At 41.4% G+C, this 24,514-nt stretch overlaps 1 protein-coding gene across 2 annotated transcripts in view; it reads right to left on the reverse strand.

Annotated features, from left to right (window-relative positions):
• LOC138656666 (bifunctional heparan sulfate N-deacetylase/N-sulfotransferase 3-like) overlaps positions 1 to 19,395 on the reverse strand; it is an 857,911-nt gene extending 838,516 nt beyond the window's left edge. Inside the window, exon 1 of one of the 2 annotated variants that reach the window (XM_069743761.1) lies at positions 19,011 to 19,395. The gene's annotated coding sequence lies outside the window, so the exon portion shown is untranslated. The remainder of the gene's footprint in view (positions 1 to 19,010) is intronic. The other variant, XM_069743762.1, reaches the window with a different exon arrangement.
• Between the last annotated feature and the right edge of the window lie 5,119 nt (positions 19,396 to 24,514).

Here is a 24,514-nt window from a genome sequence, read left to right on the forward strand (position 1 = left end):
CTAAAATTGACCCCGTACACTAAAATAAAACATTATATTACTTCTCATGAAAACTAAAGCTAAATATAATCCTGTTTATTACTGTCAACTATCTATACATTATAAAAGGAAATACTTAGGGACAGCTAAGCCGACTTTGAGTGGGGTGCCACATCGCATATTAGAGTGCCAACGTCCATGGTAAGGCAGGAAGCAATATTCTTAGTCTTCTTGGGATCTATAAACATGAACATTTATCTTTGTTTTCCCACATTTGTTCCATTTAAATGAGAAATATTGGATTATTATTCACTGAATATATCATTATTGATATTATTTCCCTATTTGAAGTACTGTCACTGCATTGTAATGTGCTATAAATATGAATGGGGTTGTTTTTAATTGTTACTCTAATAAAGTTTACTATTTTATTATACACTGCTCAAAAAATATAGGGAACACTTAAACAACAGAATATAACTCCAAGTAAATCAAACTTCTGTGAAATCAAACTGTCCACTTAGGAAGCAACACTGTTTGACAATCAATTTCACATGCTGTTGTGCAAATGGAATAGACAACAGATGGAAATTATTGGCAATTATCAAGACACTCTCAGTAAAGGAGTGGTTCTGCTTTCTGGCTGATGTTGTGGTCACTTTTGAATGTTGGTTGTGCTTTCACACTTGTGGTAGCATGAGATGGACTCTACAGCCCACACAAGTGGCTCAGGTAGTGCAGCTCATCCAGGAAGGCACATCAATGTGAGCTGTGGCAAGAAGGTTTGCTGTGTCTGTCAGCGCAGTGTCCAGAGGCTGAAGATGCTACCAGGAGACAGGCTAGTACACCAGGATGCGTGGAGGGGGCCATAGGAGGGCAACAAACCAGCTGCAGGACCGCTACCTCCACCTTTGTGCAAGGAGGAACAGGAAGTGCATTGCCAGAACTGTTATGAACTGGTGGCCTAGGAGCAGCATGAGAAGGTGGTACCTGTACTGACCGCAGACCCTGAACTTAACACTGCAACTAGAAGTAGCCGTGGAATGTACCTAACACTTCCTAGACATCTCGACACAGCCGGAGGACTAAATAACCCTAGAGAGAGAAACGGGAAAACTATCTTGCCTCAGAGAAAATCCCCAAAGAATAGACAGCCCCCCACAAATATTGACTGTGAGAGGAGAGGGAAATAACATACGCAGACTGAAATCAGGATTTAGCAAAGGAGGCCACGCTAGCTAAATAGAAAGGATAGGACAGAGTGCTAAGCGGTCAGTATTAAAACACTAGAAAATATCCACCACAGAAAATACAAAATCTCCACAACTAACTAAAGGCATGGAGGGTATATCTGCATCTCCAGAGATACCAGCTTGGCTAGACAAATCCTTATACAGACCAAGCTGGACAAGACAAAACATGGAAAAGAACTGAACAATAAGGCCCACAGCATGTGGACTGCAAAAATCAAAGCCAGAACTTATCTTTGTTGAAATGAACAGCAAAGCAGGAGAGACCAGGCAGGGATGTGAATCCTCCAGGAACAATGGACAACTGGCACTGACTAAAGGGTCAAGCAAGACTAAATAGCCCAGTCAGAATTGCAATAAGTGGACACACCTGATGAATGCTGCGATCCAAAGACAGCAGCGCTACCACTTATAACCACCGGAGGGAGCCCAAGAGCAGAATTCACAACAGTACCCCCCTCTTGAGGAGGGGTCACCGAACCCTCACCAGAGCCCCCAGGCCGATCAGGACAAGCCAAATGAAAGGCACGAACCAAATCATCAGCATGAACATCTGAGGCAATAACCCAAGAATTATCCTCCTGACCATAACCCTTCCATTTGACAAGATACTGAAGCTTCCTCCTCAAAAAACGAGAATCCAAAATCTTCTCAACCACATACTCCAACTCCCCATCAATCAACACCGGGGCAGGAGGATCAGCAGAGGGAACAACGGGCACCACATATTTCCGCAACAAAGATCTATGAAAAACATTATGGATGGAGAAAGAGGCTGGAAGGGCCAAACGAAAAGACACTGGATTGATAATCTCAGAAATCCTATAAGGACCAATAAACCGAGGCTTAAACTTAGGGGAAGAAACCTTCATAGGAACATGACGGGAAGACAACCAGACCAAATCCCTAACCCGAAGCCGGGAACCAACACACCGGCGACGGTTAGCAAAACGCTGAGCCTCCTCCTGAGACAACACCAAATTGTCCACAACATGAGCCCAAATTTGCTGCAACCTGTCAACCACAGAGTCCACCCCAGAACAATCAGAAAGCTCAACCTGCCCTGAAGAAAAACGAGGATGAAAACCAGAATTACAAAAGAAGGGTGAAACCAAGGTAGCAGAACTAGCCCGATTATTAAGGGCAAACTCGGCCAATGGCAAGAAAGCCACCCAATCATCCTGATCAGCAGACACAAAGCATCTCAAATAAATTTCCAAAGTCTGATTAGTTCGCTCGGTTTGGCCATTTGTCTGAGGATGAAATGCGGAAGAAAAAGACAAATCGATGCCCAGCTTAGCACAAAAGGCCCGCCAAAACATAGAAACAAACTGGGAACCTCTATCGGACACAATATTCTCCGGAATGCCATGCAAACGAACCACATGCTGAAAGAACAACGGAACCAAATCAGAAGAGGAAGGCAATTTAGGCAAAGGTACCAAATAAACCATCTTAGAAAACCGGTCAGAAACCACCCAGATAACCGACATCCTCTGGGAAACCGGAAGATCTGAAATAAAATCCATAGAAATATGCGTCCAAGGCCTCTCAGGGACAGGCAAAGGCAAAAGCAACCCACTAGCGCGGGAACAGCAAGGCTTGGCCCACGCACAAGTCCCACAGGACTGCACAAAGGAATGCACATCCTGTGACAAAGAAGGCCACCAAAAGGACCTACCAACCAAATCTCTGGTACCAAAAATCCCAGGATGGCCAGCCAGCACAGACCAATGAACCTCAGATATCACTTTACTAGTCCATCTGTCAGGAACAAACAGTTTCCCCACTGGACAGCGGTCAGGTTTATCAGCCTGAAATTCCTGAAGAACCTGTCGTAAATCAGGGGAGATGGCAGAAAGAATCACCCCTTCCTTCAGAATGCCGACCGGCTCAAGGACCCCAGGAGAATCAGGCAAAAAGCTCCAAGAGAGGGCATCCGCCTTAACATTCTTAGAACCTGGAAGATACGAGACCACAAAATTAAAACGGGAGAAAAACAGGGACCATCGGGCCTGTCTAGGATTCAGCCGTTTGGCAGACTCGAGATAAATCAGATTCTTATGATCGGTCAAGACCACAATACGGTGCTTGGCCCCCTCAAGCCAATGTCACCACTCCTCAAATGCCCACTTCATAGCCAACAACTCATGATTGCCGACATCATAATTGTGTTCCGCAGGCGAAAACTTTCGAGAAAAGAAGGCACACGGTTTCATCACGGAACCATCAGAATTCCTCTGAGACAAAACGGCCCCTGCCCCAATCTCAGAAGCGTCAACCTCAACCTGAAATGGAAGAGAAACATCCAGCTGACGCAACACAGGGGCAGAAGTAAATCGGCGTTTAAGCTCCTGAAAGGCAGAAACAGCCGCAGAGGACCAATTCGTCACATCAGCGCCATTCTTGGTCAAATCGGTCAGGGGTTTAACCACACTGGAGAAGTTGGCAATGAAACGGCGATAAAAATTAGCAAAGCCCAAAAATTTCTGAAGGCTTTTCACGGATGTGGGCTGGATCCAATCATGAATGGCCTGAACCTTAACCGGATCCATTTCTATAGATGAGGGAGAAAAAATGAATCCCAAGAAAGAAACCTTCTGTACTCCAAAGAGGCACTTAGACCCCTTCACAAACAAAGCATTATCACGAAGGATCTGAAATACCATCCTAACTTGTTGCACATGAGACTCCCAATCATCTGAAAAAATCCAAATATCATCCAAATATACAATCATGAATTTATCAAGATAATTCCGAAAGATATCATGCATGAAGGACTGAAACACAGATGGAGCATTAGAGAGCCCGAATGGCATCACAAGGTATTCAAACTGGCCTTCGGGTGTATTAAACGCAGTTTTCGATTCGTCACCCTGCTTAATACGAACAAGATTATATGCCCCTCGAAGGTCAATCTAAGTAAACCAACTAGCCCCCTTAATCCTAGCAAACAAATCAGAAAGCAAAGGCAAAGGGTATTGGAATTTGACCGTGATCCTATTCAAGAGGCGATAATCAATACAGGGTCTCAAGGAGCCATCCTTCTTGGCAACAAAAAAAAAACCTGCTCCCAATGGTGAAGAAGATGGCCGAATATGCCCCTTCTCCAAAGACTCCTTAACATAGCTCCGCATGGCGGCATGTTCTGGCACAGACAGTTTGAAAAGTCGGCCCTTAGGGAACTTACAGCCTGGAATCAAGTCAATCGCACAATCACAGTCCCTGTGCGGTGGAAGGGAACTGGACTTGGGCTCATCAAATACATCCTGAAAATCAGACAAAAACTCAGGAATTTCAGAAGAAGGGGAGGAGGCAATTGACATCAAAGGAACGTCACCATGAACCCCCTGACAACCCCAACTAATCACTGACATAGATTTCCAATCTAATACCGGATTATGCACCTGTAACCATGGGAAACCCAGCACAATAGCATCATGCAAATTATGCAACACCAGAAAACGACAAGCTTCCTGATGGGCTGGCGCCATGCACATGGTCAGCTGTGTCCAAAACTGAGGTTTATTTTTAGCCAATGGTGTAGCATCAATGCCCCTCAAAGGAATAGGACTCTGTAAAGGCTGCAAGGGGAAACCACAACGTCTGGCGAATTCTAAGTCCATTAAGTTTAAAGCGGCACCTGAATCCACAAATGCCATGACAGAAAATGAAGATAATGAGCAGATCAGGGTCACAGATAACAGAAATTTAGGTTGTACAGTACTGATGGTAACGGAACTAGCGATTCTCTTGGTACACTTAGGGCAATCAGAAATAACATGAGCAGAATCGCCGCAGTAAAAACACAACCTATTCTGACGTCTGAATCCTTGTCGTTCAGCTCTAGACACTATCCTATCACACTGCATAGGCTCAGGACTCCGCTCGGAAGACAACGTCATAGTGTGCACAACTCTGCGCTCGCGCAAGCGCCGATCAATCTGAATGGCCAGAGACAAAGAATCACTCAGACCAGCAGGCGTGGGGAACCCCACCATAACATCTATAACGGATTCAGAAAGACCCTTTCTGAAAATTGCCACCAAGGCATCCTCATTCCATTTAGTCAGCACAGACCATTTTCTAAATTTCTGGCAATACGATTCTGCCGCTTCTTGACCCTGACACAGGGCCAACAAAGTCTTCTCAGCATGATCCACTGAATTAGGTTCATCATACAATAACCCTAGCGCCTGGAAAAGGTGTCTACATTAAGCAAAGCCGGATTCCCTGATTCCAGGGAAAATGCCCAATCCTGAGGATCACCACGCAGCAGAGAGATGACTATCTTAACCTGCTGGATGGAATCTCCAGAGGAACGGGGTTTCAGAGCAAAAAACAGTTTACAGTTATTTTTAAAGCTCAAAAATTTGGACCTGTCCCCAAAAAACAAATCAGGAGTTGGAATTCTAGGCTCTAAAACCGGAGTCTGAACGATATAATCGGAAATACCCTGTACTCTAGCAGCAAGTTGATCCACACGAGAAGCCAATCCCTGAACATCCATGCCAACGCCAAACACCTGAGCCACCCAGAGGTAAAGAGGGAAAAAAAACACAACAGACTACAGAAAAAAAAATGGCTCAGCACTTTCCTTCCCTTCTTCTGAGATGCGATTAACTCATTGCTGGCCAGTTGTACTGTTATGAACTGGTGGCCTAGGAGCAGCATGAGACGTACCCTGGAGAAGGTGGTACCTGTACTGACCGCAGACCCTGAACTTAATACTGCAACTAGAAGTAGCCGTGGAATGTACCTAACACTTCCTAGACATCTCGACACAGCCGGAGGACTAAATAACCCTAGAGATAGAAACGGGAAAACTATCCTGCCTCAGAGAAAATCCCCAAAGAATAGACAGCCCTCCACAAATATTGACTGTGAGAGGAGAGGGAAATAACATACGCAGACTGAAATCAGGATTTAGCAAAGGAGGCCACTCTAGCTAAATAGAAAGGATAGGACAGAGTGCTAAGCGGTCAGTATTAAAACACTAGAAAATATCCACCACAGAAAATACAAAATCTCCACAACTAACTAAAGGCATGGAGGGTATATCTGCATCTCCAGAGATACCAGCTTGGCTAGACAAATCCTTATACAGACCAAGCTGGACAAGACAAAACATGGAAAAGAACTGAACAATAAGGCCCACAGCATGTGGACTGCAAAAATCAAAGCCAGAACTTATCTTTGTTGAAATGAACAGCAAAGCAGGAGAGACCAGGCAGGGATGTGAATCCTCCAGGAACAATGGACAACTGGCACTGACTAAAGGGTCAAGCAAGACTAAATAGCCCAGTCAGAATTGCAATAAGTGGACACACCTGATGAATGCTGCGATCCAAAGACAGCAGCGCTACCACTTATAACCACCGGAGGGAGCCCAAGAGCAGAATTCACAACACAGAACCCTGCAAAATTACCTCCAGCAGGCCACAAATGTGCATGTGCCTGCACAACTGGTTAGAAACCAACTCCATGAGGGTGATCTTAGTGCCCGATGTCCACAGATGGGGGTTGTGCTCACAGCCCAACACCGTGCAGAACGCTTGGCATTTGCCACAGAACACCAGGATTGGCAAATTCACCACTGGTGCCCTGTGCTCTTCACAGATGAAAGCAGGTTCACACTGAGCACATGTGACAAACATGACAGAGTCTGGAGACACCGTGGAAAGCGATCTGCTGCCTGCAACATCCTTCAGCATGACCGATTTGGCAGCGGGTCGGTAATGGTGTAGGGTGACATTTCTTTGGAGGGCCGAACAGCCCTCAATGTGCTTGCCAGAGGTAGCCTGACTGTCGTTAGATACCGAGATGAGATCCTCAGACCCCTTGTGAGAACATATGCTTGTGCGGTTGGCCCTGGGTTCCTCCTAATGCAGGACAATGCCAGGACTTATGTGGCTGGAGTGTGTCAGCAGTTCCTGCAAGATGAAGGCATTGAAGCTATGGACTGGCCCGCCCATTCCCCAGACCTGAATCCGATTGAACACATCTGGGACATCATGTCTCGCACCATCCACCAACGTTACATTGCACCACAGACTGTCCAGGACTTGATGGATGCTTTAGTCCAGGTCTGGGAGGAGATCCCTCAGGAGACCATCGGCCACCTCATCAGGAGCATGCCCAGGCATTGTAGGGAGGTCATACAGGCACATGGAGGACACACACACTACTGAGCATCATTTCCCTATCTTGAGGCATTTCCACTGAAGTTGGATCAGCCTGTAACTTCATTTTCCACTTTGATTTTGAGCATCATTCCAACTTCAGATCTCCGTGGGATATTAGTTGTGATTTATGTTGATAGTTTTTAGGTTTTATTGTTCTCAGGAATATACCATATAGTGTATATTTTTTTAATTATTTTAATTCTTATCATAGCGCTATGCTACGGTGTAATATATTACAGTGATTGCATAACGTTTAGTAGAACGCAGACAGGGTGAGCCATCGTATTATATTATTTTTATTTTTGCACAATGCATAACAATTTATATATTAATACTCAAAGTTTATACACACAGGCAAAACATGAGCAAACAGCTGTTAAAGCTTTAGTTGTTAATTTGTCAGCCAAAAGTGCAACAAGAGTTCTCAACGGGAACAATGTGGCATCAAGTTGTGTGATTCCCAGAATGTAAATAATCATGGACTTGCTAAAATGTGTTATTGGATTTTTTTTTATAGCAAAAAATGTCTTCTTAAGTTTAAACTAACTATATTTTTGAAGGAATAAAGTGAACAACTGTCAAACCGTAAGCGTTAATGTCTGCCGAAGATCACAGAAAGGATTATTCACAAAGAATATATTATACAATTCCACTTTGGCTCACACAACAATATTGGATACATCTGTTATTTTCAAAAGGCAGAAATAATTTAAAATTAAAATTTTATTTCTATAAAGGGATCCTGTCAGGTAGAATAATGCTCGTAATTTATAGATATAGTGTTAATTATTGGGTTAATAGTATTAAAAGGTGCCTGGCCCGCTGAAGTGAACGTGTTGCACCCAGGAGAAAATTATATCTAATATATTAAGCTGAATGTGTGTTTGTATGTGTGTATGTCCGGGATTGGCATTTGCACCGTCGCAGCTACAGCCACAAAATTTTGCCCAGTCACACGTATGGACCCCGAGAGCATCATAGGCTATGTTGTGAGGCGAAATTTTGACCCCGCGCGTTCCAATTTACCAAATAATTTTGCCTCTATCTACATAATGGGGAAAAAGTGAAAGGAAAAGTGTTGGAGGCAAATTGACAGCTGCCAGATGTGAACAAGGGGGACTTAAAGAGTGAGAGCGATGGCGCCAAAGAGTATATACCATACAGTTGCTAAGGTAGGGCCCCGACATGGGATACTCACCACACACGGGGATATGAACACACACACAAAATGCGCCACACACTACCACGTGCTTGAACACATATACCACCCTCAGCACACATTTCACTACACATACACCAACCTCGCCACATAAAAGTCGAAACACAAAAGTCGCCGCTCAAAACTCGCCACGCGCAAAACTCGCCACATGCAAAATTAGGCTCACGCAAAACTCTCCACACGTGGAAAACTCACCTCATGGAAAACTCGCCACATGCAAAACTTGCACACGTGGAATAATTGCCACATGCACAAAAATTGCAACACATGCAAAAGTTGCCTCACACAAAACTTGCACATACTCAAAACGCACCACACATAAAACTCGCCACACACAAAACTCGCCATGCGCAAAGCTTGCTGCACACAACTTGCTACATAAACATGTCACATGCAACTCGACACACAAAAAGTTGCTACACGCATGTCGCCACACAAAACTCATCTCACAAAAGTCGCTACATGCATGTCGCCACATGCAACTGAACACACACAACTTGACACATGAAACTCGCCCTAAAACACACACAAGTCGGGTGTTATCCTTCAAATATAAAAATCTGATTAATAAGCAGACAAACTACAAGAGCAACAAATGTGCCATATAGGAAATATGGCAGCTGTCAGTCACATGACCTGTCTATTATGTGTATGTGTGAGCTAATATATACTGCCAGGGGGGAGGGCTTCCTGTTGGCTGGGGATTTATCAGGCTGCCAATTTAGCTTACAAATACTGAGGTAAAAATACTGACCAAATAACATGTGAACGCAGTCTAATATAGGAGGAGATGACATACAGATATATACTATATACAGGGGAGATGACACACAGATATATACTATATACAGGAGAGATGACACACAGGTATATACTATATACAGGAGATGACATACAGGTATATACTATATACAGGAGGAGATGAAACACTGGTATTTACTATATACAGGGGAGATGACATACAGGTACATACTATATACAGGGGAGATGACAAACAGGTATATACCGTACTATATACAGGAGGAGATGACACACAGATATATACTATATACAGGGGAGATGACACACACATATATACTATATACAGGGGAGATGACACATAGGTATATACTATATATAGGAGGTGATGACATACAGGTATATACTATATACAGGAGGAGATGGCACACACATATATACTATATACAGGGGAGATGACACACAGGTATATACTATATGCAGGAGGAGATGACACACTGGTATATACTATATACAGGGGAGATGACATACAGGTACATACTATATACAGGGGAGATGACACACAGGTAGATATTATATACAGGGGAGATGACACACAGGTATATACTATATACAGGGGAGATGAAACACAGGTATATACTATACACAGGAGGAGATGACACACAGGTATATACTATATACAGGAGGAGATGACACACAGATATATACTATATACAGGAGCAGATGACACAGAGGTATATACTATATACAGGAGGAGATGACACACAGGTATATTCTTTATACAGGAGATGACATACAGGTACATACTATATACAGGAGGAGATGACACACAGGTATATACTATATACAGGAGCAGATGACACACAGGTATATACTATATACAGGAGGAGATGACTTACAGGTATATACTATATACAGGAGGAGATGACACACGTAAATACTATATACAGGAGGAAATAACTTACAGGTATATACTATATAAAAGAGGAGATGATACATAAGTATATAGAGGAGGAGATGACATACAGCAGGTATATACTATATACAGGGTAGATGACATACTGGTATATACAATATACAGAAGATGACATTCAGGTATATACTATATATAGGAGGAGATGACATACAGATATATAGTATATACAGAAGAGATGACATACAGGTATATACTATATACAGGAGGAGATGACACATAGGTATATACAATATACAGGAGGAGATGACATACAGCATGTATATACTATTTACAGGGGAGATGACATACAGGTATATACTATATACAGGACATGACATACAGGTGTATAATATATATAAGGGAGATGACAAACATGTATATACTGAGGGGAAAATGAGAGGTATGAGGTGAAAATAAGGGGTGAGAGATGAAAATGAAAAGGTGTGAGTGCAAAATGAGAGGAGTGAGGGAAAATTGTGGAGTGATTGGAAAATGACAGATGTGAGGTTGATGATGTACAATAACAAATTGTATTGTGGTACCGTGTTAGCCAGAAAAATCGATGTGAATACTTTTCTGCCCAATGATGACAGAAGTATTCTGGGAGTGATACCTTTATTGGCTAACCAGAAAATAATATGTTTGCAAGCTTTCAGAGCACAGAGGCTCCTTCTTCAGGCAAGATTACAGATGTGAGGTTGAAATGACAAGTGTTAGGGGGGAATGAGAGGCGTGAGGGGGAAAATAAGAGTGAGGGGGAAAATGAGAGGTGTAAGGGAGAAAATGAGAGATGTGAGGGGGAAAATGAGAGGGGTGATGGGAAAATAAGAGAAGTGAGGTGCTATAACTAACCACAGATATTTACTATGCCCAGGCAACGCCGGGCTCTTCAGCTAGTATACTCATATATTTACTCATACAGATGTGCCGCTGTCCAAAATAGAAAAAGGCAATGGTAAAAAGTAATTGTCAAATGTCCAGAAAGTTTTATTGGCAGAATAAGAATTTTACTGAACCTTTACTAATTGCTACTGCTATGGAACTTGGAAATGTTACAATAAATTTGGTAACCTGTACTGAAAGAACAAAATTTTCAACATCCATTGACTAAAATCTTACATTTTTCATTTGCTATATTGGTTAATACTCTTCACTTTGGCATCTTTATTTATTTAACCCCTCTCTGCCATCTGATGCACTATCCTGTCCAAGTGCCCTGGGCCCGTATGACCATGGACAGGATACTACGTCTCAGCGATCAGCGGCGCACCCAGGAGAATAGCTGATTCTCACAGCTGACACCCAGCACTAAGTTTCAAGAGCAGTAACGGACCGCTCCCAGCACTTTAACTCCTGGAATACTGCAATCGGACATGATCGCAGCATTCCGGTAGCAGGCAGATGGCTAACAGCCCCTCTGCCTTTGGATCAGAGACCCCGCGGCATGACGTGGGGCCCCGATCACTGCTATGGTAACCCAATGTTGCCATGATGACAGTTGGGTTACCAGAGCTGAGAAACTTCCTGTCATGTGCAGTGCATGTCAGGAAGTCTCTCACGCTATTGTACAAGGATTGCAGCGCTGACAGCTTCTGTAGCATGCAGATACTGCTTCATCTGCATGCTATAGAAACGATCAGCCTGCACAAAATGAGCGTCCCATAGTGGGACAAAGTGTAAAAGTAATATTGAAATAAAACATTTTTTTTAATAATTGTAAAAATATAAAAAAAATAACAATAATAAAAAATCTATATTTATTCTATCATTAATTAAATAAATATTTGAATAAAATATTTTTTTAAAAATAAAAGTACACATATTTGGTATTGCCACGTCTGCAATGACCCGATCTATAAAACTGTCTCACTAGTTAACCCCTTTAGTGAACCCCATAAAAAATAAATAAAAAACGAGACACAAAACAATGCTTTAACATACCGCTGAACTAAAAGTGGGATAACAAACAAACAAAAAGACAGATATAAATAAACATGGTACCTCTGAAATGTCATCTTGTCCCACAAGAAATGAGCTGTGAAACAGTGTCAACAGCGAAAAAATAAAAAAAGTTATAGCTGTCAGAATAATGCGATGCAAAAATAATTATTTTTTACAAAAAATAGTTTTTATTGTATAAAAGCGCTAACGCATAAAAAAAGATATAAATGAGGCATTGTTGTAATCGTACTGACCCAAAGAATAAAACTGTTTTATCAATTTTACCACACGCGGAACGGTATAAATGCCCCCTCAAATGAAATTCATGAATTGCTGTTTTTTGCTCATTCTGTCTCCCAAAAATCAGAATAAAAAGCGATAAAAAAAGTCATGTGTCCGAAAATGGAACCAATAAAAACGTCAAATCGTCCCACAAAAAACAAGACCTCACATGACATAGCTCTCAAAATATGGTGATGCAAAAACTGTTTTTTGCAATAAAAAACATCTTTTAGTGTGTGACAAAACATAAAAACCTGCTATAACGTCTCTTTCTGATACACATTCTGATACACATTCTGATATTTCCGGTACCGGAGATGTCAGTATCCATGTAATACTTGCGCACACGTGTGGCATGTGTGTGCCACATCAGTACAACTCTGCATCCCAACTTCGTTATCCTATGTATCACCTCCCACAGCATTAGGCCGGGATCACACATGCGAGAAACACGTCCGTGTCTCGCATGTGAAATCCAAGCTCTGGCGCCGGCACTCCAGAGCGGAGTGTGCGGCCAAATAGCAACACATGGAGCCGCACGCTCCGCTCCCAAGTGCCGGCGCCAGAGCTTGGATTTCACATGCGAGAAACGGACGTGTTTCTCACATGTGTGATCCCGGCCTTACTCTGTCCCTATGACATAGGGTGCTCGTTCATAAATCTCAAGCCTGTGCATTCCATCTTCAATCGATCCTCTTCAGTGTTACACCCTCCTATTGGCATAGGCTTCACATTTCTTATGTGTTGATGCCAGCGAGTCACTAGTACTTGTGTTTGTGTGAGGTTCCAGCACACCAGAAAACACTGAGAGCAGAAGTACCAGTGACTAAACGGTACATGCGCAGTGGGAACGTGTAGCCTATGCTCATAGGAAGGCGGAACACTGAAGAGGAATGCCGGGAGATGGAATGCGCAAGTACAAGATTTCTGGACAAGCATTCAACATCACAGGGACAGAGTGACACTGCGGGAGGTGATACATAGGATAATGAAGTGCGGAGGCAGAGTTATCTTCCAGGCAATATCCTCCCCATAGCCTGGAAGAGGACATTTATATAAAGTGATAAAAGATGATTTCTTAGCAAAGGCGTTTGATATAAGACATACAGCGAAGAGGTTATTTCAGCAGTCTCTAATCTGTATTCCCATATTAATTGATAGCTCAAATGTGGTGACAGATTTCCTTTAAGTCTCTAACGACACAAATGACATTTTATAATGAAATTTTAACCCCTTAACAACCAGAGGTATTTTTGTTTTTGCATTTGCTTTTTTTGCTCCCCTTATTCCGAGAGCCATAACTTTTTTTATTTTTTGGTCACAATGGCCATGTGAGAGTTTGTTTTTTGCAGGACGAGTTGTACTTTTGAACAACACCATCATTTTTAACATATTGTGTACTGGAAAATGGGAAAAAAATGCCATGTGCTTTGAACTTGCAAAAAAAGTGAAATCATACAGTTTTTTGTTTTTTTTTTCCATGTTCACTAGATGCTAAAACTGACCTGCCATTATGATTCTCCAGGACATTATGAGTTCATAGATACCACACATGTATAGGTTCTTTTTTATTTAAGTGGTGAAAAAAATTCCAAAGTTTGTAAAACCCTCGGCATCTCTATTTTTCATGATCTCAGATAAAGTGAGGGCTTTTTTATTGTTTGCCGAGGTGACGTTTTTATTGATAACATTATGGTGTAGATTCAATGTTTTGATTGCCCATTATTGCATTTTATTATTTTATTTTGAATGGGGCAAAAGAGGGGGAGGGGGTAATTTGAGTGTTATATATATATATATATATATATATATACTTACATTTTTTCGGACTTTGTGCATGCTTCAATAGTCTCCATGGGAGATTAGAGGTTGCATTAGTCTGATAAACTCTTTTACATACAGGTGATAACCAGATCAACTGACTGTAGCAGAAATGCTCACTTGCTATGAGCACTGACCACTGGGCAGTGCTCATTGCAATCTGGCTATGACAACCATAGAGGTCTGCTGGAGTTCTCTGGTTGTCATACCAGCCCATTGGTAACCTGTGATCACGTCACTGGGTCACCGATGGGTGGAATTTCCGATACGCTTGCCAGAAGTGCAAGACAAATACTACTGTCAGAGATTGACAGCCTCATTTAACTAGTAACAGCCGTGGGTGGATTGTGATTCCACCCGCGGCTGTTGAGGGCACGTCAGCTGTATATATCAGCTGTTGTGTGCCTAGATAGGTGCAGGCTCCGACAAGGGGGAGTCCGACATCAGCGTACTATTACGCCCAATGTCTGAAAGGAGATTTTGATGAATGAATAGGTAAAATTGATGTTTAATAAATTTACAAATTGAAGCTCATAGTAAAGAGCACAACTTGAATCATTTCCTTTCTCCAATTATGGAAATCATAAGGGTTTTTTTTAGCAGAAATAAAAAAAAAAAACCTGTGCCAAGACCTCAATTATAGCAAAAACATAACCACTCTAAACTAAGGTAAAAATAATACTGCATAAAAATATCCATTCATTCATTTTTTATAGTCACAGCTACAAAAGGACATATTTTAAAATATGTTAAAAATGCAAGTTAGCAGATGTCCTAGAAAATGAATCCCATCTATTTAAATATAATGTGACTGCAATTTTTACTACAGAAGCTAGTACTACAATTTTGCTTCTTAAAAATACATATGAAAATCACTACATTCCATATAAGTAAATGGCACAAATGGCTGCCTTACTTACTTATAACTGTCCTATTTCTTTTGTAATTTATGGGAAAAAAAGTATTGTCATTTTTTGAAAAGCACTATTATTTGAAATACCATGTATTATACTGTACTTCAATTGCATTCCTTTTTTCATATAAAATGTACATTAAGTAAGGTTGACTTACAGTATCAGAGATATTATATAGCTGAAGATCTGCCTTATAAGGGACATCTGATATAGAAAACATTTTAAGGCATGCATGCACCTGAAATAAAAAACGGAGGCATACTCATTTCCCAGCGCCGCCTTAGATTCAGCGCATGTTGCTCTGAGGGTTTGAGCCAGATCCGGAAGTAAGGCCTGCTTCAACTGTAATTGGCTATAGTAGTCAGATGAAGAGCTAGAAGAGCTTGACATCAGCAAGTATATAGTGGAACACCCCTTTAATGCCCCAGACCGGAGATAAGTCTGATCCCGGCAATACAGGTGAATTGCAATGTATGGCTCAAGCAATCAAGGCATAAGATCCCATAGTCAAACCGCCTATTCCAGGCAGTATGCCTCCTTTTTCACGATATTTATAGTAGGATTTAATCTGATGTTGTATTTTGGGAACCATCCTTAAATATAGGGTTCACATGACGGGACATTATTCAGTTTATGGGAAACTTTTGTGTCTGCTATTCTGAAAGTTCAAATTTTGTTATTTGGATATCTTCTTTCCCATTGACACTTTTTGTGGCATCTCTTTGTCATAACAAATTTCTTGCACATTGATATGACATCTTTTGTTTTGGTTTCATCATTGGGAGGAATGCAACATGATATATGATCGATTATGCTTACATGCACTATTTAAAAAATGTTATTATGTGGGTGTGCGTTGGTGAATTTGGATTAAGTTGCATGTAATAACATATGTTTGGTTATTAGCGCACCGTGTGCATGGCCTTCTTTAGCTCCTCTTATGTGAAGAGGAGGGCCTCACCACAGATAGCAATGTAACTGGTGTCCAAGTGTGACCATCAGATAACTGTGAGGCTGCCGTCACACTATCAGTATTTGGTCAGTATTTTACATCAGTATTTGTAAGCCAAAACCAGGAATGGGTGATAAATGCAGAAGTGGTGCATAAATGACATCTGTGTGATTGCATCCTTACACCATCACTGAATAGGAAACCCCTTCATCACCATTGGCCAGTACATTCAAAATGATATTCATAAGGGTACACCACATCTTCAGCCATGGAGGTCTTACATAAGGGTCTATATTAATGCCCATTGTTAGTAGTAACATGTATAATGTGCACATATGAACATAATATATGATTGTTCTCAGATTTTAGTTAGGAATAAAAATCTATTTCATATCTCACATTCTGCCAAGAGGCCTAAAGAGTCTTTGCTTGACACTACACTAAATGCACATAATTGGAGTAAACATTTTATTTGGCTATATCTAAATAAATTAATGACTACAAAAAAAAATCCATTTTGTGACCCTATAAATAGGGATATTTGTAAGCCACAGGTATACCATTTTATTGGGTGCTTTGAATTTTTATTGAATTTGTATTTAAGTTATGTGGACATTGCATACATTTTGCTAATAAAAGATAAACTTTAATGACAATATATTGAACTTCTTATCATATTATGTCAAATCTAGTAACTACTAGAAAGGAGTGAATATATTTAAGTGGTACTAAATACTATATATATATCACAAACTTCTGCATTTTTCAAAATGCTATTTTTTTCCGTAATTCGCTTCTGCGAAGATTCAGCAAAGTGGTGGTTGCTGGCGGCAATTTTAGGAACTGTAAAGGGCCATTGAAAGGTTAAAGAACAACTTAAAATAGTTACACTCACGTTACCACTCACTCCTTGACCCATCAGCTCCTCACCATCACCCGTTCGGTCTTCGTCTCATTTCCTTATCACTAACAAGTCCTGAAATTCCAGGGCCTCTCATGCTAGCCTGTGACTTCCGGCTCCGATGAAGCTCAAAAGATCCAACACATGTTTGCTCAAAACTTTCCCTTGCCTCAAAAGAGCCAAAAGTCCCGGCCTAGTATTAGGGAGTTCAGGGTGTTCAGTGATAAGAAGATGCAGCCAGGACTGGAGAGGTGAGTGGTAATGTGAGTTTAAGTTTTTTTTTTTAAGAAAATAAGAGGCAGTAAATTCCCCTACTCTGCAGAATAAATTTGAAGTAATTCCCTTAAAACTTCTCTGCAGGTCAAATTTCCTAGAAAAAATAATTCTACAAATAGGTGAATTCGAGTTTAGCCTGATCGGTTCATCTCTAGTAAGTACTGACAGATACATAGGTGTTGGGTATATTGTTCAGGATGACTGCAAGTCTTCTTATTTTTTACACCTATATTTACATAGAAGGAGACTGTCAATATTGTTCATCAATGAACCCACCTTGTCCATATATCACCATCGATGACAAAGAACTGTTCACTACGAAGGACTGATAAATCCCAAGGCAGTCCAACCATTATTTACAGCTGCTCTCTGTATCACAAATTGGATTCTAACAGCCTCTGGTGGATTTCTAATGCTACATATGAGAACTGATAAGAATAAACCAGCTGCCAAAGTTCTCTGCCAACGGTAAACCACTTACGTCTGTTAAGTGGATGAATATTGGGAAGTGTTACTGTATTGTTAATTTCGTTATTATATCTTTGCTTCACAGAGTCCAAAAACAAAAGGGGAGTCTACTACACAGAAAATGAAAGCGAGCTCATTTTGACATTTGCTAAATTGATCGATTTTTTTTTTTCTTACTAGGAATTCCAGGGTGTCTGATGATCACAACATTTTACTAGCTTATATTGATCCTTAACTGTTCGTTTCCTCGGATATGCGGAGCTATGGCAGAAATATATTCCTAACACCGGTGAATGATTTTTGTCTCCTGTTGAAATTGCCTCCAAAACACAGCAGTAAGAACTCTGCCTGCAATAAATCATTCTCATAATTATCAAGTGAAGAAAGCCTTCTTAAGACAAGTGACATATTTTTGGCCATTCTAAATTCGGTTTTCCCTCGGAGCAGTACTACCACTCGGTAGAAGATGGACCTGGAAAATCAATTGCTTGATTTATTTGCAATCTTTAAGAAGCACACATACGATGCAAGCCTGATGTCTCAATATTGGAACGCACGGGTCTGCACACACAGAAAAGGAATGGAATAAGGACTCGCGTGTTAATTGTCTAGTAAATCAATTAACAACACAAGAGGGCATCCATGCTACATCTGGGATATTTTAATTAAAATAAAACATATCCCAAGAAAAGAAGAGCAATAACAAGAAACACCCAAGGGAAAGGATTCCTGGTCTGAATATATATATTGACTGCAGAAGCTTATTTCATCAAGATCTTAAGAGCGCAAAAGACAATTCACATTGCTACAGTGTTACAGCCATGTGCACCTTGAAGTCATCAGTTATTGTTACTAAACTAGGATTAATCACCGTACTATCATATGGTAAAACCTTACACTGAGGTATGAAAAAAAGATTGTATATGGACTTTACATAGAGAATTTTATATGTATCTTATCAGTAAAAAACAAAGATCAAATCTGACAGTAACATGCTAAATCCTCTTAGTAGTGGAAACTTCTAAATGGATGGGACACTGTACTTTTGGAAGACAGGCGAGGAAGCAGAAACTTTCTTGTATGAAGGTGTTAAGAGCATTGATGCAGGGAAGATAAGTGATGGTCATACCTGAAATTTATCATGTCAGATTTCCTCTTGATGGAGTGCAGAAGAAAGGTGTGAAGTGCTGCTAGTCGCCTGTGGGACAGCTCTCAGGATCAGCACCAGGGTCAGCGCCCTACAGGGTGAGTGGGCAGGGAAGGGCACAGCATCCCAACTCTCAGTCACTGCATTCCTGGCTCTGGAGAAGAAGACATGGTCCTGGAGAGGTGGTGGAGGAGGAATCAGCACCTTGCACAGCTCCAGGAGGAGGAGGACAGGCTGCTCTGTGTGCCCGGCACCTCCAGCATCTTCCTCTCTCTGCTGCTCTCTCCTCCTTCTGTCAGGAGTCCGTGCAGCGGGGGAAGGGACTCGCTGGCTCCAGTGCTGCAGCTCTGTTTGGCTGAGTCCTTATGACAGACACTTTTTTGTGTCTAGTCTATTCTTGCCAGAAGGCAGGGGGCTTAGAGGGGAAGACTTGGGCTTTTTGTGAGGGGCTGGATAGTGAGTCGGTGGAAATGAGCAGCTCGGAGCTGGAGGACTAACCTGGGGTCATCTCAGAAGGGGAAGCAAATGCCTAGTCATATTGTATGGTGGCCTGTAGTATGTCACTATGGAGATTTATTCTAAATGATTGCTCTTTAGTGTGACATTACTACAGGTCAAGCGAAAAACCTCAGGTCAGCTTGACTAGATGTCTGTCGAAGTGACACATAGCGCATCGCTTCTGTACTGATCAGTTGCTGTAATACACAATTATATATATATATATATATATATATATATTTCTACACATGCACACATCTACTGTATTTATAGCACCGTGCAAAAGTTTTAGGCAGATGTGAAAAATTCTACAAAGTAAGAATGCTTTAAAAATAGAGGTGATTTATATTTATCAATTAACAAAATTCAGAGCAGATGAACAAAAAAGAAATAGAAATCAAATCAATATTTGGTGTGACCGCCCCTCTCCCCTAGCCTACAAAACAGAATCAGTTCTTTTAAGTACCCTGTTTAAGTACGTTGTTTTTGAAGGAATTCAGCAGGAAGGTGGTTCCATCTTGGAGACTTAGGCTTCACGGTAAAAATGCTATAAAAACTCATTAAAAATGCATACATTATGCATTATATCATTTAGAATGCATTCTGCATGTTATGTGCACATGGATGCGTTTTTTCGTGGAAAAAAACGCATCGCGGTAAAAAAATGAGCATGTTCATTATTTTTGCGGATTTTCTGCGTTTTTCCCGCAATTCTATGCATTTGGGAAAAATGCGCAAAAAATGCACAAAAAACGCATCAAAAACGCATCAAAAATGCGTCAAAATCGCGGTAAAATCGCGGTAAAAACGCATGCGGATTTCTGGCAGAAATGTCCGGTTTTTGTCAGGAAAATTTCTGCAAGAAATCCTGACGTGTGCACATACCCTTAACCACAAATCTTTGAATGGAGGCTTGGGTAAATCCTATATCTTTATGCATTCCCACATAGACCTGATGATGTTGAGATCAGGGATCTCTGGGGGCCATATCATAACTTCCAGGTCTCCCTGATTTTTCAATTGCTGAATAAAGTCGTTAAAGGGGTTCCCCGAGAAATGCATTAAAAATACATAAAATAAATAATACCCTGTGCCCCCAGAACCACCAGCAATTGCATCAGCATATGTAAATTTCCTGCTCAAAAGTCCCTTTACTACATTACACACTTTTTCAAAAAATCTTTATATGTATTTCTAAAGTCTGTTTATGATATGTAAATGAGGCCTGCGACTAGTCAATAGGGCGTTAGTGTCCCCAGACTATTTGGCCCACTTAGTATGTTATCGTCTGTGGGAGTGATTACATGACTTATAAGTGCCAGCGTCATCGCCAGCTCTATACATACATTGATGACACCACCGCTAATCACTGATGCTGTCTCCGTTACTAAGCTGTGGGCTTGATGTCACCAGAACATACAAAGGTGAAATCAACCCCACAAATATGAACCCCACTTGCCACCACAACAGGGTAAGTGGGAAGATCCAGTCAAAGAGCAAAAATTGGGGAATCTAATGGATGTGCCTTTTTTGGATGGCTGTGTGCTGCTATTTTTAGGCTGAGGGCGGCCATTATTCATGGCCCCTTACAAGTATTATAATACCAGCCCCCCAGCTGTTTGCTTTAGCTTGGCTGGTTGTCAAAAAATGGGTTGGACCCCATTACATTTTTTTAAATTATTTTTTTATAAATTGGCTAAGGGACCCCTCTATTCTTGATAACCAACCTTGGTAAAACTGACAGCTGAGAGTTGCAGCTCGCAGGTGTCAGTTTTGCTTGGCTGGTTATCAGAAATACAGGGGAACCCACGTCTATTTTTTTAAATTATGTAGAGCACATGCATTGGCTGATGAATACTCCCATCAGCTGCCATCTACTCTCGTTATTATTAGAGACAGCAAGCACAGGCGGGCTCACGCTGTCACCTGACAGAATGAGAACCACAGTGCTCTAACTGGTGGTATTAGTCTTACAGCCAATCAGAGCTGCTGTTGTTTCTCATGCTGTCATGCAGATGACATCACAAGAAACACTCAGTGTTCAAGGTCCATGCCCAAAGAATATGTGTTCGGTCCGGACCCAGAGCATAACTGTTTGAGTTTGCCCATCTCTACTCATTAGTGCAAATCACCTGCTTCCATTATTCTGTATGGGTTTTTTTTAACTCAAATCTTAAGGTACCGTCACACATAACAATATCGTTATTGATATCGTTGTTTTTTGTGACATAGCAACAATATCGTTAACGAAATCGTTATGTGTGACAGCGACCAACGATCAGGCCCCTGCTGGGAGATCGTAGGTCGTTGGGGAAAGTCCAGGACTTTATTTCGTCACTGGATCACCCGCTGACATCGCTGAATCGGCGTGTGTGACGCCGATTCAGCGATGTCTTCACTGGTAACCAGGGTAAAACATCGGATTACTAAGCGCAGGGCCGCGCTTAGTAACCCGATGTTTACCCTGGTTACCATTGTAAATGTAAAAAAAACAAACAGTACGTACTCACATTCCGGTGTCTGGTCACGTCCCTCGCCTTCAGCTTCCCGCTCAGTCAGTGCGGGAAGCTGAAGGCGAGGGACGTGACCAGACACCGGAATGTAAGTATGTAGTGTTTGTTTTTTTTACATTTACAATGGTAACCAGGGTAAACATTGGGTTACTAAGCGCGGCCCTGCGCTTAGTAACCCGATGTTTTCCCTGGTTACCCGGGGACTTAGGGATCGTTGGTCGCTGGAGAGCGGTCTGTGTGACAGCTCTCCAGCGACCTAACAGCGATGCTGCAGCGATCGGCATCGTTGTCTAGATCACTGCAGTGTCGCTAAATGTGACGGTACCTTTACACTTCTGGCCAGAGTTCTCCAAACAGTAGATGAGTGTGGTGGGGACCCACTGGGTGGAGTCAGTGCTGAGCTGACAGTTAAGCTGGACAACTTCCAATATCAAACGCAAGCAAACATTTAATTTGTTGTTCTTAGCTCCCTTGGTCATCCATCATATCTATTGTCCATTTCTTGGTTTTCTTATAGCCAAAAAAATTCCAAATAGATACTTATCGTTCAAGCAGTACCATCAGGGAGGCATTTAATTGGCTCCAAATTTATTCTGCAGCAGAACTGTGACACCAAGCATAGATCCAATGTCATTCAGAAATACCTTAAGTCTAAAGAAGAACAAAGGTTTCTGGAAATGATGCAGGCCTCAGATAGTAGGGAGGACAGGTAAGAGATTTTATTTCATTTTTTTTAGTAGTAGTGGAGCACTGTAAAGACACATCACGGTGACACAATGGATAAATAGGGAGTTGATAGTAATAAATGAATGCCAGACTTAGAGGACATTATTAGCTTATGGGGTCCAGAATATAAGGACATTATTAACCAATGGGGGCCAGAATTGCAGGACATTATTTACTCATGGGGCAAGCTTAAGAGGATATTATTAATTATAGAAGCCAGAAATGGAGGATATTTATAACTTCTGTATGTTAGAATTAGATGATTTACATAATTTATATGTGTCAAAATTGGAATTAATTATTAATTTATTGGGAAGAATTGGAGGACATTGTACCTATATGGGGTAAGAACTGGAGTGTTATGACCTGGTGGTCAGGACAATAATGGACCTGGTGGTTAAGAGCACACGGAATGACCTGATAGTTACTGATAATATAGGATGAGCTCTGGGACGTGGGAACTCTGCTGACCGCAATCCCTAATCCTATCAACCACACTAGAAATAGCCGTGGATTGCTCCTAACGCTCCCTATGCAACTCGGCACAGCCTAAGGAACTAGCTAGCCCTAAAGATAGAAAAATAAAGCCTACCTTGCCTCAGAGAAATTCCCCAAAGGAAAAGGCAGCCCCCCACATATAATGACTGTGAGTAAAGATGAAAATACAAACACAGAGATGAAATAGATTAAACAAAGTGAGGCCCGACTTACTGAACAGACTGAGGATAGGAAAGGTAGCTTTGCGGTCAGCACAAAAACCTACAAAAAGACCACGCAGAGGGCGCAGAAAGACCCTCCGCACCGACTCACGGTGCGGAGGCGCTCCCTCTGCGTCCCAGAGCTTCCAGCAAGCAAAACAACAATCAAAATAGCAAGCTGGACAGAAAAATAGCAAACCAGAGAAAAACAAGCAGTCACTTAGCTTCTGCTGGGAAGACAGGTCATAAGAACGATCCAGGAGTGAACTAAACCAATACTGGAACATTGACAGGTGGCATGGAGCAAAGATCTAAGTGGAGTTAAATAGAGAAGCCAGCTAACGAATTAACCTCGTCACCTGTGGAAGGAAACTCAGAAACACCCACAGCCACCAGACAAAGTCCATGGACAGAACCAGCCGAAGTACCATTCATGACCACAGGAGGGAGCCCGACAACAGAATTCACAACACTGGAGGTCATAATTACTGTACTGGGGGCCACATATGAGAACATTATTACCATATAGGGGCCAGAATTGAAGGACATGGTTACTACATGTGGACATTATTACTTTATAGGTGCACATAGTGGAACATTAAATGCCGAGTCCACAAAAAGGAACATCATAAGTGTATCGAGCCACAAAGTTAATTATTACTACTCTATTTAGGCCAAAAAGAGAAATGTTACATGTGTATGGGGGCATAACAGGTAAACAATGCTATTAGTGGGAGAAATTCTAGTGTATTTGGGCACAAAAGGCACACAAACATTACTGTATGGAGCATACATAGGGAACATTACTACTGTATTGTATTTTATTTTGGAGATTTTCTTTCTGTGGGATAAAAGGGATGTGCACTGTAGAAGTGTTGGTAAAGTGGACAGGGTGCTATAGAAGTAATCAACTGTTACATTTTGCAGAGATGATTCATTGCTGGGATAATTCGTAGCAGTCTGTGTCGGGTGGAAAAAGAAAAAAATACAATGTAGAACATCGTATGGCTGTAATATTAGTGCTTGTACTATGATTTTTATTTATAATAAT

This window comes from Ranitomeya imitator, chromosome 1 (genome assembly GCF_032444005.1).
Source record: "Ranitomeya imitator isolate aRanImi1 chromosome 1, aRanImi1.pri, whole genome shotgun sequence".
In the NCBI taxonomy this organism is placed as follows: domain Eukaryota; kingdom Metazoa; phylum Chordata; class Amphibia; order Anura; family Dendrobatidae; genus Ranitomeya; species Ranitomeya imitator.